The sequence below is a fragment of the Micropterus salmoides genome, unplaced genomic scaffold (genome assembly GCF_014851395.1).
Source record: "Micropterus salmoides isolate LMB-PRFRI ecotype aquatic unplaced genomic scaffold, ASM1485139v1 Ms_hic_scaffold_3, whole genome shotgun sequence".
NCBI lineage: Eukaryota > Metazoa > Chordata > Actinopteri > Centrarchiformes > Centrarchidae > Micropterus > Micropterus salmoides.
Genome location: NW_024042261.1, coordinates 25,154,971 through 25,172,195, shown reverse-complemented (window position 1 = coordinate 25,172,195; position 17,225 = coordinate 25,154,971). Strand labels below are relative to the sequence as shown.

The following is a 17,225-nucleotide window of genomic DNA, read 5'->3' as shown; positions in this document are numbered from 1 at the left end:
TACTCATAGTAGCATGTCTTCACCATACCGCATGCAAATAAATGTCTATTTGAGGAGAAAAGTCCTTTTTTTCTGATTTTTTTTCTTGTTTTCAGCAGATCAGGTCATTAAGAAAACAGATTTGAATTAAATTGGACGGAGTCACGGGTTTTAAACTAGCATCAAACGTTCCTAAGGTAACCTGATGATTTTTAATATTGATCAAGGTCTAGAAATATGGGTAGACACTTCAAGTGTACTGCTACATTTTACTAACACTTGATGACGTCTACTCATAGTAGCATGTCTTCACCATACTTCATGTAAAAAATTGTCAATTTGAGGAGAAAGTCCTTTTTTTCTGATTTTTTCTTTGTTGTCATCTCATCAGGTCATTAAGTAAACAGATTTGAATGAAACTGGATGGAGTCACAGACTTCAAACTACAGTCAAACGATCCTAAGGTAACCTGATGATTTTTAATATTGATCAAGTTCTGTAAGTTTCGTAGACATCTCAAGTGTGTTGCTACATTTCACTCACACTTGATAACCTCTACTCTTCGTAGAATGTCTTCACCATACTGCATATAAAAATATTTCAATGTAAAGCTTAAGATTGGTGTTATTCTGTATTTGTTGTGTTGTCAATTAATCCACTTATTAAGAAAACACATTTTCTTGATGCTGGAATGAGTCTCAGATGTCGTAATTCTTTGCAACGTTCCTAAGGTAAGCTGGTGAGTTTTTCTTTTGATCAAGGCCCAGATGTTTGGGTAGACACTTCAAGTGTTCTGCTACATTTTGCTAACACTTGATGACGTCTACTCATAGTAGCATGTCTTCACCATACTCCAGTGTAAAAAGCTGTCCATTTAAAGATTAAGGTTGCTGTTATTCTGTATTTTTTGTGTTGTCAAATAATCAATTTATTAAGTAAACAGATCTTATTGATACTGGAGGGTGTCACAGATGTCCAAATAGCCTACTTTCTAACGTTCCTAAGGTAAGCTGGTGAATTTTTCTTTTGATCAAGGCCAAGAGGTTTGGGTAGACACTTCAAGTGTACTGCAACACTTGACAACGTCTACTCATAGTACCATGTCTTCACCATGCCCCATGTAAAAAAATGTCGATTTTAGGATAACGGTTGTTTTTTCCCTGTGTTTCTCATGTTGTCATCTAATCGTGTCATTAAGAAAACAGATTTGAATGAAACTGGATGGAGTCACAGACTTCAAACTACAATCAAACGTCCTAAGGTAACCTGATGATTTTTAATATTGATCAAGACCTAGAAGTTTGGTAGACATCTCAAGTATGTTGCTACATTTCACTCACACTTGATAACCTCTACTCATAGTAGCATGTCTTCACCATACCGCATGCAAAATAAATGTCTATTTGAGGAGAAAAGTCCTTTTTTCTGATTTTTTTCTTGTTTTCAGCAGATCAGGTCATTAAGAAAACAGATTTGAATTAAATTGGACGGAGTCACGGGTTTTAAACTAGCATCAAACGTTCCTAAGGTAACCTGATGATTTTTAATATTGATCAAGGTCTAGAAATATGGGTAGACACTTCAAGTGTACTGCTACATTTTACTAACACTTGATGACGTCTACTCATAGTAGCATGTCTTCACCATACTTCATGTAAAAATTGTCAATTTGAGGAGAAAAGTCCTTTTTTTCTGATTTTTTTCTCTTGTTGTCATCTCATCAGGTCATTAAGTAAACAGATTTGAATGAAACTGGATGGAGTCACAGACTTCAAACTACAGTCAAACGATCCTAAGGTAACCTGATGATTTTTAATATTGATCAAGTTCTGTAAGTTTCGTAGACATCTCAAGTGTGTTGCTACATTTCACTCACACTTGATAACCTCTACTCTTCGTAGAATGTCTTCACCATACTGCATATAAAAATATTTCAATGTAAAGCTTAAGATTGGTGTTATTCTGTATTTGTTGTGTTGTCAATTAATCCACTTATTAAGAAAACACATTTTCTTGATGCTGGAATGAGTCTCAGATGTCGTAATTCTTTGCAACGTTCCTAAGGTAAGCTGGTGAGTTTTTCTTTTGATCAAGGCCCAGATGTTTGGGTAGACACTTCAAGTGTTCTGCTACATTTTGCTAACACTTGATGACGTCTACTCATAGTAGCATGTCTTCACCATACTCCAGTGTAAAAAGTTGTCCATTTAAAGATTAAGGTTGCTGTTATTCTGTATTTTTTGTGTTGTCAAATAATCAATTTATTAAGTAAACAGATCTTATTGATACTGGAGGGTGTCACAGATGTCCAAATAGCCTACTTTCTAACGTTCCTAAGGTAAGCTGGTGAATTTTTCTTTTGATCAAGGCCAAGAGGTTTGGGTAGACACTTCAAGTGTACTGCAACACTTGACAACGTCTACTCATAGTACCATGTCTTCACCATGCCCCATGTAAAAAAATGTCGATTTTAGGATAACGGTTGTTTTTTCCCTGTGTTTCTCATGTTGTCATCTAATCGTGTCATTAAGAAAACAGATTTGAATGAAACTGGATGGAGTCACAGACTTCAAACTACAATCAAACGTCCTAAGGTAACCTGATGATTTTTAATATTGATCAAGACCTAGAAGTTTGGTAGACATCTCAAGTATGTTGCTACATTTCACTCACACTTGATGACGTCTACTCATGGTAGCATGTCTTCACCATACCGCATGCAAAATAAATGTCTATTTGAGGAGAAAAGTCCTTTTTTTCTGATTTTTTTCTTGTTTTCAGCAGATCAGTATTAAGAAAACAGATTTGAATTAAATTGGACGGAGTCACGGGTTTTAAACTAGCATCAAACGTTCCTAAGGTAACCTGATGATTTTTAATATTGATCAAGGTCTAGAAATATGGGTAGACACTTCAAGTGTACTGCTACATTTTACTAACACTTGATGACGTCTACTCATAGTAGCATGTCTTCACCATACTTCATGTAAAAAATTGTCAATTTGAGGAGAAAAGTCCTTTTTTTCAGATTTTTTTTCTTGTTTTCAACAGATCAGGTCATTAAGAAAACAGATTTGAATAAAATTGGGTGGAGTCACAGGTTTTAAACTACCATCAAATGTTCTTGAAGTAAGCTGATGATTTTTAGTTTTTTATGAAGTCTTATAGGTTTGGGCTGACACTCATGCGTACTGCTGCATTTCAGTCACAGCTGATAACCTCTATTCATCGCAGCATGTCTTCACCATACCCCAATGTACAAAATTGTCTATTTTAGGATAACGGTTGTTTTTTCCCTGTATTTCTCTTGTTGTCATCTCATCAGGTCATTAAGTAAACAGATTTGAATGAAACTGGATGGAGTCACAGACTTCAAACTACAGTCAAACGATCCTAAGGTAACCTGATGATTTTTAATATTGATCAAGTTCTGTAAGTTTCGTAGACATCTCAAGTGTGTTGCTACATTTCACTCACACTTGATAACCTCTACTCTTCGTAGAATGTCTTCACCATACTGCATATAAAAATATTTCAATGTAAAGCTTAAGATTAGTGTTATTCTGTATTTGTTGTGTTGTCAACCAATCAATTTATTAAGAAAACACATTTTCTTGACGCTGGAATGAGTCTCAGATGTCGTAATTCTTTGCAACGTTCCTAAGGTAAGCTGGTGAGTTTTTCTTTTGATCAAGGCCCAGATGTTTGGGTAGACACTTCAAGTGTTCTGCTACATTTTGCTAACACTTGATGACGTCTACTCATAGTAGCATGTCTTCACCATACTCCAGTGTAAAAAGCTGTCCATTTAAAGATTAAGGTTGCTGTTATTCTGTATTTTTTGTGTTGTCAAATAATCAATTTATTAAGTAAACAGATCTTATTGATACTGGAGGGTGTCACAGATGTCCAAATAGCCTACTTTCTAACGTTCCTAAGGTAAGCTGGTGAATTTTTCTTTTGATCAAGGCCAAGAGGTTTGGGTAGACACTTCAAGTGTACTGCAACACTTGACAACGTCTACTCATAGTACCATGTCTTCACCATGCCCCATGTAAAAAAATGTCGATTTTAGGATAACGGTTGTTTTTTCCCTGTGTTTCTCATGTTGTCATCTAATCGTGTCATTAAGAAAACAGATTTGAATGAAACTGGATGGAGTCACAGACTTCAAACTACAATCAAACGTCCTAAGGTAACCTGATGATTTTTAATATTGATCAAGACCTAGAAGTTTGGTAGACATCTCAAGTATGTTGCTACATTTCACTCACACTTGATGACGTCTACTCATGGTAGCATGTCTTCACCATACCGCATGCAAAATAAATGTCTATTTGAGGAGAAAAGTCCTTTTTTCTGATTTTTTTCTTGTTTTCAGCAGATCAGTCATTAAGAAAACAGATTTGAATTAAATTGGACGGAGTCACGGGTTTTAAACTAGCATCAAACGTTCCTAAGGTAACCTGATGATTTTTAATATTGATCAAGGTCTAGAAATATGGGTAGACACTTCAAGTGTACTGCTACATTTTACTAACACTTGATGACGTCTACTCATAGTAGCATGTCTTCACCATACTCATGTAAAAAAATGTCAATTTGAGGAGAAAAGTCCTTTTTTTCAGATTTTTTTTCTTGTTTTCAACAGATCAGGTCATTAAGAAAACAGATTTGAATAAAATTGGGTGGAGTCACAGGTTTTAAACTACCATCAAATGTTCTTGAAGTAAGCTGATGATTTTTAGTTTTTTATGAAGTCTTATAGGTTTGGGCTGACACCTCATGCGTACTGCTGCATTTCAGTCACAGCTGATAACCTCTATTCATCGCAGCATGTCTTCACCATACCCCAATGTACAAAATTGTCTATTTTAGGATAACGGTTGTTTTTTTCCCTGTATTTCTCTTGTTGTCATCTCATCAGGTCATTAAGTAAACAGATTTGAATGAAACTGGATGGAGTCACAGACTTCAAACTACAGTCAAACGATCCTAAGGTAACCTGATGATTTTTAATATTGATCAAGTTCTGTAAGTTTCGTAGACATCTCAAGTGTGTTGCTACATTTCACTCACACTTGATAACCTCTACTCTTCGTAGAATGTCTTCACCATACTGCATATAAAAATATTTCAATGTAAAGCTTAAGATTGGTGTTATTCTGTATTTGTTGTGTTGTCAATTAATCCACTTATTAAGAAAACACATTTTCTTGATGCTGGAATGAGTCTCAGATGTCGTAATTCTTTGCAACGTTCCTAAGGTAAGCTGGTGAGTTTTTCTTTTGATCAAGGCCCAGATGTTTGGGTAGACACTTCAAGTGTTCTGCTACATTTTGCTAACACTTGATGACGTCTACTCATAGTAGCATGTCTTCACCATACTCCAGTGTAAAAAGTGTCCATTTAAAGATTAAGGTTGCTGTTATTCTGTATTTTTTGTGTTGTCAAATAATCAATTTATTAAGTAAACAGATCTTATTGATACTGGAGGGTGTCACAGATGTCCAAATAGCCTACTTTCTAACGTTCCTAAGGTAAGCTGGTGAATTTTTCTTTTGATCAAGGCCAAGAGGTTTGGGTAGACACTTCAAGTGTACTGCAACACTTGACAACGTCTACTCATAGTACCATGTCTTCACCATGCCCCATGTAAAAAAAATGTCGATTTTAGGATAACGGTTGTTTTTTCCCTGTGTTTCTCATGTTGTCATCTAATCGTGTCATTAAGAAAACAGATTTGAATGAAACTGGATGGAGTCACAGACTTCAAACTACAATCAAACGTCCTAAGGTAACCTGATGATTTTTAATATTGATCAAGACCTAGAAGTTTGGTAGACATCTCAAGTATGTTGCTACATTTCACTCACACTTGATGACGTCTACTCATGGTAGCATGTCTTCACCATACCGCATGCAAAATAAATGTCTATTTGAGGAGAAAAGTCCTTTTTTTCTGATTTTTTTTCTTGTTTTCAGCAGATCAGGTCATTAAGAAAACAGATTTGAATTAAATTGGACGGAGTCACGGGTTTTAAACTAGCATCAAACGTTCCTAAGGTAACCTGATGATTTTTAATATTGATCAAGGTCTAGAAATATGGGTAGACACTTCAAGTGTACTGCTACATTTTACTAACACTTGATGACGTCTACTCATAGTAGCATGTCTTCACCATACTCCATGTAAAAAATGTCAATTTGAGGAGAAAAGTCCTTTTTTTCAGATTTTTTTTCTTGTTTTCAACAGATCAGGTCATTAAGAAAGCAGATTTGAATACAATTGGGCGGAGTCACAGGTTTTAAACTACCATCAAATGTTCTTGAAGTAAGCTGATGATTTTTAGTTTTTTATGAAGTCTTATAGGTTTGGGCTGACACCTCATGCGTACTGCTGCATTTCATTCACAGCTGATAACCTCTATTCATCGCAGCATGTCTTCACCATACCCCAATGTACAAAATTGTCTATTTTAGGATAACGGTTGTTTTTCCCTGTATTTCTCTTGTTGTCATCTCATCAGGTCATTAAGTAAACAGATTTGAATGAAACTGGATGGAGTCACAGACTTCAAACTACAGTCAAACGATCCTAAGGTAACCTGATGATTTTTAATATTGATCAAGTTCTATAAGTTTCGTAGACATCTCAAGTGTGTTGCTACATTTCACTCACACTTGATAACCTCTACTCATAGTAGCATGTCTTCACCATACCGCATGCAAAATAAATGTCTATTTGAGGAGAAAAGTCCTTTTTTTCTGATTTTTTTTCTTGTTTTCAGCAGATCAGGTCATTAAGAAAACAGATTTTCTTAAATTGGACGGAGTCACGGGTTTTAAACTAGCATCAAACGTTCCTAAGGTAACCTGATGATTTTTAATTTGATCAAGGTCTAGAAATATGGGTAGACACTTCAAGTGTACTGCTACATTTTACTAACACTTGATGACGTCTACTCATAGTAGCATGTCTTCACCATACTTCATGTAAAAAATTGTCAATTTGAGGAGAAAAGTCCTTTTTTTCTGATTTTTTGTCTTGTTGTCATCTCATCAGGTCATTAAGTAAACAGATTTGAATGAAACTGGATGGAGTCACAGACTTCAAACTACAGTCAAACGATCCTAAGGTAACCTGATGATTTTTAATATTGATCAAGTTCTGTAAGTTTCGTAGACATCTCAAGTGTGTTGCTACATTTCACTCACACTTGATAACCTCTACTCTTCGTAGAATGTCTTCACCATACTGCATATAAAAATATTTCAATGTAAAGCTTAAGATTGGTGTTATTCTGTATTTGTTGTGTTGTCAATTAATCCACTTATTAAGAAAACACATTTTCTTGATGCTGGAATGAGTCTCAGATGTCGTAATTCTTTGCAACGTTCCTAAGGTAAGCTGGTGAGTTTTTCTTTTGATCAAGGCCCAGATGTTTGGGTAGACACTTCAAGTGTTCTGCTACATTTTGCTAACACTTGATGACGTCTACTCATAGTAGCATGTCTTCACCATACTCCAGTGTAAAAAGCTGTCCATTTAAAGATTAAGGTTGCTGTTATTCTGTATTTTTTGTTGTCAAATAATCAATTTATTAAGTAAACAGATCTTATTGATACTGGAGGGTGTCACAGATGTCCAAATAGCCTACTTTCTAACGTTCCTAAGGTAAGCTGGTGAATTTTTCTTTTGATCAAGGCCAAGAGGTTTGGGTAGACACTTCAAGTGTACTGCAACACTTGACAACGTCTACTCATAGTACCATGTCTTCACCATGCCCCATGTAAAAAATGTCGATTTTAGGATAACGGTTGTTTTTTCCCTGTGTTTCTCATGTTGTCATCTAATCGTGTCATTAAGAAAACAGATTTGAATGAAACTGGATGGAGTCACAGACTTCAAACTACAATCAAACGTCCTAAGGTAACCTGATGATTTTTAATATTGATCAAGACCTAGAAGTTTGGTAGACATCTCAAGTATGTTGCTACATTTCACTCACACTTGATGACGTCTACTCATGGTAGCATGTCTTCACCATACCGCATGCAAAATAAATGTCTATTTGAGGAGAAAAGTCCTTTTTTCTGATTTTTTTTCTTGTTTTCAGCAGATCAGGTCATTAAGAAAACAGATTTGAATTAAATTGGACGGAGTCACGGGTTTTAAACTAGCATCAAACGTTCCTAAGGTAACCTGATGATTTTTAATATTGATCAAGGTCTAGAAATATGGGTAGACACTTCAAGTGTACTGCTACATTTTACTAACACTTGATGACGTCTACTCATAGTAGCATGTCTTCACCATACTCCATGTAAAAAAATGTCAATTTGAGGAGAAAAGTCCTTTTTTTCAGATTTTTTTTCTTGTTTTCAACAGATCAGGTCATTAAGAAAACAGATTTGAATAAAATTGGGTGGAGTCACAGGTTTTAAACTACCATCAAATGTTCTTGAAGTAAGCTGATGATTTTTAGTTTTTTATGAAGTCTTATAGGTTTGGGCTGACACCTCATGCGTACTGCTGCATTTCAGTCACAGCTGATAACCTCTATTCATCGCAGCATGTCTTCACCATACCCCAATGTACAAAATTGTCTATTTTAGGATAACGGTTTTTTTTCCCTGTATTTCTCTTGTTGTCATCTCATCAGGTCATTAAGTAAACAGATTTGAATGAAACTGGATGGAGTCACAGACTTCAAACTACAGTCAAACGATCCTAAGGTAACCTGATCATTTTTAATATTGATCAAGTTCTATAAGTTTCGTAGACATCTCAAGTGTGTTGCTACATTTCACTCACACTTGATAACCTCTACTCTTCGTAGAATGTCTTCACCATACTGCATATAAAAATATTTCAATGTAAAGCTTAAGATTGGTGTTATTCTGTATTTGTTGTGTTGTCAATTAATCCACTTATTAAGAAAACACATTTTCTTGATGCTGGAATGAGTCTCAGATGTCGTAATTCTTTGCAACGTTCCTAAGGTAAGCTGGTGAGTTTTTCTTTTGATCAAGGCCCAGATGTTTGGGTAGACACTTCAAGTGTTCTGCTACATTTTGCTAACACTTGATGACGTCTACTCATAGTAGCATGTCTTCACCATACTCCAGTGTAAAAAGTTGTCCATTTAAAGATTAAGGTTGCTGTTATTCTGTATTTTTTGTGTTGTCAAATAATCAATTTATTAAGTAAACAGATCTTATTGATACTGGAGGGTGTCACAGATGTCCAAATAGCCTACTTTCTAACGTTCCTAAGGTAAGCTGGTGAATTTTTCTTTTGATCAAGGCCAAGAGGTTTGGGTAGACACTTCAAGTGTACTGCAACACTTGACAACGTCTACTCATAGTACCATGTCTTCACCATGCCCCATGTAAAAAAATGTCGATTTTAGGATAACGGTTGTTTTTTCCCTGTGTTTCTCATGTTGTCATCTAATCGTGTCATTAAGAAAACAGATTTGAATGAAACTGGATGGAGTCACAGACTTCAAACTACAATCAAACGTCCTAAGGTAACCTGATGATTTTTAATATTGATCAAGACCTAGAAGTTTGGTAGACATCTCAAGTATGTTGCTACATTTCACTCACACTTGATGACGTCTACTCATGGTAGCATGTCTTCACCATACCGCATGCAAAATAAATGTCTATTTGAGGAGAAAAGTCCTTTTTTTCTGATTTTTTTTCTTGTTTTCAGCAGATCAGGTCATTAAGAAAACAGATTTGAATTAAATTGGACGGAGTCACGGGTTTTAAACTAGCATCAAACGTTCCTAAGGTAACCTGATGATTTTTAATATTGATCAAGGTCTAGAAATATGGGTAGACACTTCAAGTGTACTGCTACATTTTACTAACACTTGATGACGTCTACTCATAGTAGCATGTCTTCACCATACTCATGTAAAAAATTGTCAATTTGAGGAGAAAAGTCCTTTTTTTCAGATTTTTTTCTTGTTTTCAACAGATCAGGTCATTAAGAAAGCAGATTTGAATACAATTGGGCGGAGTCACAGGTTTTAAACTACCATCAAATGTTCTTGAAGTAAGCTGATGATTTTTAGTTTTTTATGAAGTCTTATAGGTTTGGGCTGACACCTCATGCGTACTGCTGCATTTCATTCACAGCTGATAACCTCTATTCATCGCAGCATGTCTTCACCATACCCCAATGTACAAAATTGTCTATTTTAGGATAACGGTTGTTTTTTCCCTGTATTTCTCTTGTTGTCATCTCATCAGGTCATTAAGTAAACAGATTTGAATGAAACTGGATGGAGTCACAGACTTCAAACTACAGTCAAACGATCCTAAGGTAACCTGATGATTTTTAATATTGATCAAGTTCTATAAGTTTCGTAGACATCTCAAGTGTGTTGCTACATTTCACTCACACTTGATAACCTCTACTCATAGTAGCATGTCTTCACCATACCGCATGCAAAATAAATGTCTATTTGAGGAGAAAAGTCCTTTTTTTCTGATTTTTTTTCTTGTTTTCAGCAGATCAGGTCATTAAGAAAACAGATTTGAATTAAATTGGACGGAGTCACGGGTTTTAAACTAGCATCAAACGTTCCTAAGGTAACCTGATGATTTTTAATATTGATCAAGGTCTAGAAATATGGGTAGACACTTCAAGTGTACTGCTACATTTTACTAACACTTGATGACGTCTACTCATAGTAGCATGTCTTCACCATACTTCATGTAAAAAATTGTCAATTTGAGGAGAAAAGTCCTTTTTTTCTGATTTTTTTCTCTTGTTGTCATCTCATCAGGTCATTAAGTAAACAGATTTGAATGAAACTGGATGGAGTCACAGACTTCAAACTACAGTCAAACGATCCTAAGGTAACCTGATGATTTTTAATATTGATCAAGTTCTGTAAGTTTCGTAGACATCTCAAGTGTGTTGCTACATTTCACTCACACTTGATAACCTCTACTCTTCGTAGAATGTCTTCACCATACTGCATATAAAAATTTTCAATGTAAAGCTTAAGATTGGTGTTATTCTGTATTTGTTGTGTTGTCAATTAATCCACTTATTAAGAAAACACATTTTCTTGATGCTGGAATGAGTCTCAGATGTCGTAATTCTTTGCAACGTTCCTAAGGTAAGCTGGTGAGTTTTTCTTTTGATCAAGGCCCAGATGTTTGGGTAGACACTTCAAGTGTTCTGCTACATTTTGCTAACACTTGATGACGTCTACTCATAGTAGCATGTCTTCACCATACTCCAGTGTAAAAAGCTGTCCATTTAAAGATTAAGGTTGCTGTTATTCTGTATTTTTTGTGTTGTCAAATAATCAATTTATTAAGTAAACAGATCTTATTGATACTGGAGGGTGTCACAGATGTCCAAATAGCCTACTTTCTAACGTTCCTAAGGTAAGCTGGTGAATTTTTCTTTTGATCAAGGCCAAGAGGTTTGGGTAGACACTTCAAGTGTACTGCAACACTTGACAACGTCTACTCATAGTACCATGTCTTCACCATGCCCCATGTAAAAAAATGTCGATTTTAGGATAACGGTTGTTTTTTCCCTGTGTTTCTCATGTTGTCATCTAATCGTGTCATTAAGAAAACAGATTTGAATGAAACTGGATGGAGTCACAGACTTCAAACTACAATCAAACGTCCTAAGGTAACCTGATGATTTTTAATATTGATCAAGACCTAGAAGTTTGGTAGACATCTCAAGTATGTTGCTACATTTCACTCACACTTGATGACGTCTACTCATGGTAGCATGTCTTCACCATACCGCATGCAAAATAAATGTCTATTTGAGGAGAAAAGTCCTTTTTTCTGATTTTTTTTCTTGTTTTCAGCAGATCAAGTTATTAAGAAAACAGATTTGAATTAAATTGGACGGAGTCACGGGTTTTAAACTAGCATCAAACGTTCCTAAGGTAACCTGATGATTTTTAATATTGATCAAGGTCTAGAAATATGGGTAGACACTTCAAGTGTACTGCTACATTTTACTAACACTTGATGACGTCTACTCATAGTAGCATGTCTTCACCATACTTCATGTAAAAAATTGTCAATTTGAGGAGAAAAGTCCTTTTTTTCAGATTTTTTTTCTTGTTTTCAACAGATCAGGTCATTAAGAAAACAGATTTGAATAAATTGGGTGGAGTCACAGGTTTTAAACTACCATCAAATGTTCTTGAAGTAAGCTGATGATTTTTAGTTTTTATGAAGTCTTATAGGTTTGGGCTGACACCTCATGCGTACTGCTGCATTTCAGTCACAGCTGATAACCTCTATTCATCGCAGCATGTCTTCACCATACCCCAATGTACAAAATTGTCTATTTTAGGATAACGGTTGTTTTTTCCCTGTATTTCTCTTGTTGTCATCTCATCAGGTCATTAAGTAAACAGATTTGAATGAAACTGGATGGAGTCACAGACTTCAAACTACAGTCAAACGATCCTAAGGTAACCTGATGATTTTTAATATTGATCAAGTTCTGTAAGTTTCGTAGACATCTCAAGTGTGTTGCTACATTTCACTCACACTTGATAACCTCTACTCTTCGTAGAATGTCTTCACCATACTGCATATAAAAATATTTCAATGTAAAGCTTAAGATTGGTGTTATTCTGTATTTGTTGTGTTGTCAATTAATCCACTTATTAAGAAAACACATTTTCTTGATGCTGGAATGAGTCTCAGATGTCGTAATTCTTTGCAACGTTCCTAAGGTAAGCTGGTGAGTTTTTCTTTTGATCAAGGCCCAGATGTTTGGGTAGACACTTCAAGTGTTCTGCTACATTTTGCTAACACTTGATGACGTCTACTCATAGTAGCATGTCTTCACCATACTCCAGTGTAAAAAGTTGTCCATTTAAAGATTAAGGTTGCTGTTATTCTGTATTTTTTGTGTTGTCAAATAATCAATTTATTAAGTAAACAGATCTTATTGATACTGGAGGGTGTCACAGATGTCCAAATAGCCTACTTTCTAACGTTCCTAAGGTAAGCTGGTGAATTTTTCTTTTGATCAAGGCCAAGAGGTTTGGGTAGACACTTCAAGTGTACTGCAACACTTGACAACGTCTACTCATAGTACCATGTCTTCACCATGCCCCATGTAAAAAAATGTCGATTTTAGGATAACGGTTGTTTTTTCCCTGTGTTTCTCATGTTGTCATCTAATCGTGTCATTAAGAAAACAGATTTGAATGAAACTGGATGGAGTCACAGACTTCAAACTACAATCAAACGTCCTAAGGTAACCTGATGATTTTTAATATTGATCAAGACCTAGAAGTTTGGTAGACATCTCAAGTATGTTGCTACATTTCACTCACACTTGATGACGTCTACTCATGGTAGCATGTCTTCACCATACCGCATGCAAAATAAATGTCTATTTGAGGAGAAAAGTCCTTTTTTCTGATTTTTTTTCTTGTTTTCAGCAGATCAGGTCATTAAGAAAACAGATTTGAATTAAATTGGACGGAGTCACGGGTTTTAAACTAGCATCAAACGTTCCTAAGGTAACCTGATGATTTTTAATATTGATCAAGGTCTAGAAATATGGGTAGACACTTCAAGTGTACTGCTACATTTTACTAACACTTGATGACGTCTACTCATAGTAGCATATCTTCACCATACTTCATGTAAAAAATTGTCAATTTGAGGAGAAAAGTCCTTTTTTCTGATTTTTTTCTTGTTGTCATCTCATCAGGTCATTAAGTAAACAGATTTGAATGAATTGGATGGAGTCACAGACTTCAAACTACAGTCAAATGATCCTAAGGTAACTGATGATTTTTAGTATTGATCAAGTTCTGTAAGTTTGTAGACATCTCAAGTGTGTTGCTACATTTCACTCACACTTGATAACCTCTACTCTCGTAGATGTCTTCACCATACTGCATATAAAATATTTCAATGTAAGCTTAAGATTGGTGTTATTCTGTATTTGTTGTTGTCATTAATCCACTTATTAAGAAAACACATTTGAATGATGCTGGAATGAGTCTCAGATGTCGTAATTCTTTGCAACGTTCCTAAGGTAACCTGATGATTTTTTTTTTGATCAGGCCAAGAGGTTTGGGTAGACACTTCAAGTGTACTGCAACACTTGACAACGTCTACTCATAGTACCATGTCTTCACCATGCCCCATGTAAAAAAAATGTCGATTTTAGGATAACGGTTGTTTTTCCCTGTGTTTCTCATGTTGTCATCTAATCGTGACATTAAGAAAACAGATTTGAATGAAACTGGATGGAGTCACAGACTTCAAACTACATCAAACGTCCTAAGGTAACCTGATGATTTTTAATATTGATCAAGACCTAGAAGTTTGGTAGACATCTCAAGTATGTTGCTACATTTCACTCACACTTGATGACGTCTACTCATGGTAGCATGTCTTCACCATACTCCATGTAAAAAAATGTCAATTTGAGGAGAAAAGTCCTTTTTTTCAGATTTTTTTTCTTGTTTTCAACAGATCAGGTCATTAAGAAAGCAGATTTGAATTAAATTGGACGGAGTCACGGGTTTTAAACTAGCATCAAACGATCCTAAGGTAACCTGATGATTTTTAATATTGATCAAGTTCTATAAGTTTCGTAGACATCTCAAGTGTGTTGCTACATTTCACTCACACTTGATAACCTCTACTCTTCGTAGAATGTCTTCACCATACTGCATATAAAAATATTTCAATGTAAAGCTTAAGATTGGTGTTATTCTGTATTTGTTGTGTTGTCAATTAATCCACTTATTAAGAAAACACATTTTCTTGATGCTGGAATGAGTCTCAGATGTCGTAATTCTTTGCAACGTTCCTAAGGTAAGCTGGTGAGTTTTTCTTTTGATCAAGGCCCAGATGTTTGGGTAGACACTTCAAGTGTTCTGCTACATTTTGCTAACACTTGATGACGTCTACTCATAGTAGCATGTCTTCACCATACTCCAGTGTAAAAAGCTGTCCATTTAAAGATTAAGGTTGCTGTTATTCTGTATTTTTTGTGTTGTCAAATAATCAATTTATTAAGTAAACAGATCTTATTGATACTGGAGGGTGTCACAGATGTCCAAATAGCCTACTTTCTAACGTTCCTAAGGTAAGCTGGTGAATTTTTCTTTTGATCAAGGCCAAGAGGTTTGGGTAGACACTTCAAGTGTACTGCAACACTTGACAACGTCTACTCATAGTACCATGTCTTCACCATGCCCCATGTAAAAAATGTCGATTTTAGGATAACGGTTGTTTTTTCCCTGTGTTTCTCATGTTGTCATCTAATCGTGTCATTAAGAAAACAGATTTGAATGAAACTGGATGGAGTCACAGACTTCAAACTACAATCAACGTCCTAAGGTAACCTGATGATTTTTAATATTGATCAAGACCTAGAAGTTTGGTAGACATCTCAAGTATGTTGCTACATTTCACTCACACTTGATGACGTCTACTCATGGTAGCATGTCTTCACCATACCGCATGCAAAATAAATGTCTATTTGAGGAGAAAAGTCCTTTTTTTCTGATTTTTTTTCTTGTTTTCAGCAGATCAGGTCATTAAGAAAACAGATTTGAATTAAATTGGACGGAGTCACGGGTTTTAAACTAGCATCAAACGTTCCTAAGGTAACCTGATGATTTTAATATTGATCAAGGTCTAGAAATATGGGTAGACACTTCAAGTGTACTGCTACATTTTACTAACACTTGATGACGTCTACTCATAGTAGCATGTCTTCACCATACTTCATGTAAAAAATTGTCAATTTGAGGAGAAAAGTCCTTTTTTTCAGATTTTTTTTCTTGTTTTCAACAGATCAGGTCATTAAGAAAACAGATTTGAATAAAATTGGGTGGAGTCACAGGTTTTAAACCACCATCAAATGTTCTTGAAGTAAGCTGATGATTTTTAGTTTTTTATGAAGTCTTATAGGTTTGGGCTGACACCTCATGCGTACTGCTGCATTTCAGTCACAGCTGATAACCTCTATTCATCGCAGCATGTCTTCACCATACCCCAATGTACAAAATTGTCTATTTTAGGATAACGGTTGTTTTTTCCCTGTATTTCTCTTGTTGTCATCTCATCAGGTCATTAAGTAAACAGATTTGAATGAAACTGGATGGAGTCACAGACTTCAAACTACAGTCAAACGATCCTAAGGTAACCTGATGATTTTTAATATTGATCAAGTTCTATAAGTTTCGTAGACATCTCAAGTATTTTTCTACATTTCACTCACACTTGATGACGTCTACTCATGGTAGCATGTCTTCATCATACCGCATGCAAAATAAATGTCTATTTGGAGAAAAGTCCTTTTTTTCTTATTTTTTTTTGTTTTCAGCAGATCAGGTCATTAAGAAAACAGATTTGAATTAAATTGGACAGAGTCACGGGTTTTAAACTAGCATCAAACGTTCCTAAGGTAACCTGATGATTTTTAATATTGATCAAGGTCTAGAAATATGGGTAGACACTTCAAGTGTACTGCTACATTTTACTAACACTTGATGACGTCTACTCATAGTAGCATGTCTTCACCATACTCCATGTAAAATAAATGTCTATTTGAGGAGAAAAGTCCTTTTTTCTGATTTTTTTTCTTGTTTTCAGCAGATCAGGTCATTAAGAAAACAGATTTGAATTAAATTGGGTGGAGTCACAGGTTTTAAACTACCATCAAATGTTCTTGAAGTAAGCTGATGATTTTTAGTTTTTTATGAAGTCTTATAGGTTTGGGCTGACACCTCATGCGTACTGCTGCATTTCAGTCACAGCTGATAACCTCTATTCATCGCAGCATGTCTTCACCATACCCCAATGTACAAAATTGTCTATTTTAGGATAACGGTTGTTTTTTCCCTGTATTTCTCTTGTTGTCATCTCATCAGGTCATTAAGTAAACAGATTTGAATGAAACTGGATGGAGTCACAGACTTCAAACTACAGTCAAACGATCCTAAGGTAACCTGATGATTTTTAATATTGATCAAGGCGTGGGCCTCTGCTACGTCCGCACCTTGTATATATACAACGGTGAGGCCCAGCCATCGGCTCCCAAATGCCTTTTCTTCAACACTGAGAACCAAGGTCCAGTGAGGCCTACAACTTAGAGGGCTGCGCCTATACTCATAGAATCCGGGTTATAGTACGTAACCCCCGTTCTATTTCGTATATGCTTCGCCCTCTAAGGCTTTCGCTATTGGGTTAGA

The 17,225-nt window shown here is 35.6% G+C and overlaps 5 long non-coding RNA genes across 12 annotated transcripts; all 5 read left to right on the top strand.

Moving 5' to 3' along the window:
* The first annotated feature begins 29 nt into the window (after positions 1-29).
* Positions 30-2,727, top strand: LOC119882254. The gene is made up of 4 exons (XR_005440482.1): positions 30-176; positions 371-1,240; positions 1,430-1,507; positions 1,704-2,727. It is a non-coding gene; the product is annotated as an uncharacterized LOC119882254 (long non-coding RNA).
* Positions 2,728-2,769: 42 nt separating this feature from the next.
* On the top strand, positions 2,770-4,328 carry LOC119882253. The gene is made up of 2 exons (XR_005440481.1): positions 2,770-2,839; positions 3,305-4,328. It is a non-coding gene; the product is annotated as an uncharacterized LOC119882253 (long non-coding RNA).
* A 39-nt stretch (positions 4,329-4,367) lies between these two features.
* On the top strand, positions 4,368-5,131 carry LOC119883506. Its single transcript, XR_005440669.1, has 2 exons — positions 4,368-4,440; positions 4,907-5,131. It is a non-coding gene; the product is annotated as an uncharacterized LOC119883506 (long non-coding RNA).
* Positions 5,132-5,387: 256 nt separating this feature from the next.
* LOC119883505 lies at positions 5,388-6,532 on the top strand. The gene is made up of 2 exons (XR_005440668.1): positions 5,388-6,045; positions 6,510-6,532. It is a non-coding gene; the product is annotated as an uncharacterized LOC119883505 (long non-coding RNA).
* Positions 6,533-6,807: 275 nt separating this feature from the next.
* LOC119883504 lies at positions 6,808-16,255 on the top strand. Of its 8 annotated transcripts, none has more exons than XR_005440667.1 (10): positions 7,780-7,912; positions 8,103-8,180; positions 8,646-8,718; positions 8,922-9,784; positions 10,249-10,590; positions 10,788-10,860; positions 11,063-11,924; positions 12,389-13,258; positions 13,449-13,526; positions 16,101-16,255. It is a non-coding gene; the product is annotated as an uncharacterized LOC119883504 (long non-coding RNA). The 8 variants fall into 8 exon arrangements; XR_005440666.1 differs by lacking the exon at positions 16,101-16,255 and adding an exon at positions 13,721-13,743; XR_005440663.1 differs by lacking the exons at positions 13,449-13,526; positions 16,101-16,255 and having other exon boundaries at positions 10,249-10,321; positions 10,513-10,590; positions 12,389-13,412.
* The last annotated feature ends 970 nt before the right edge of the window (positions 16,256-17,225 follow it).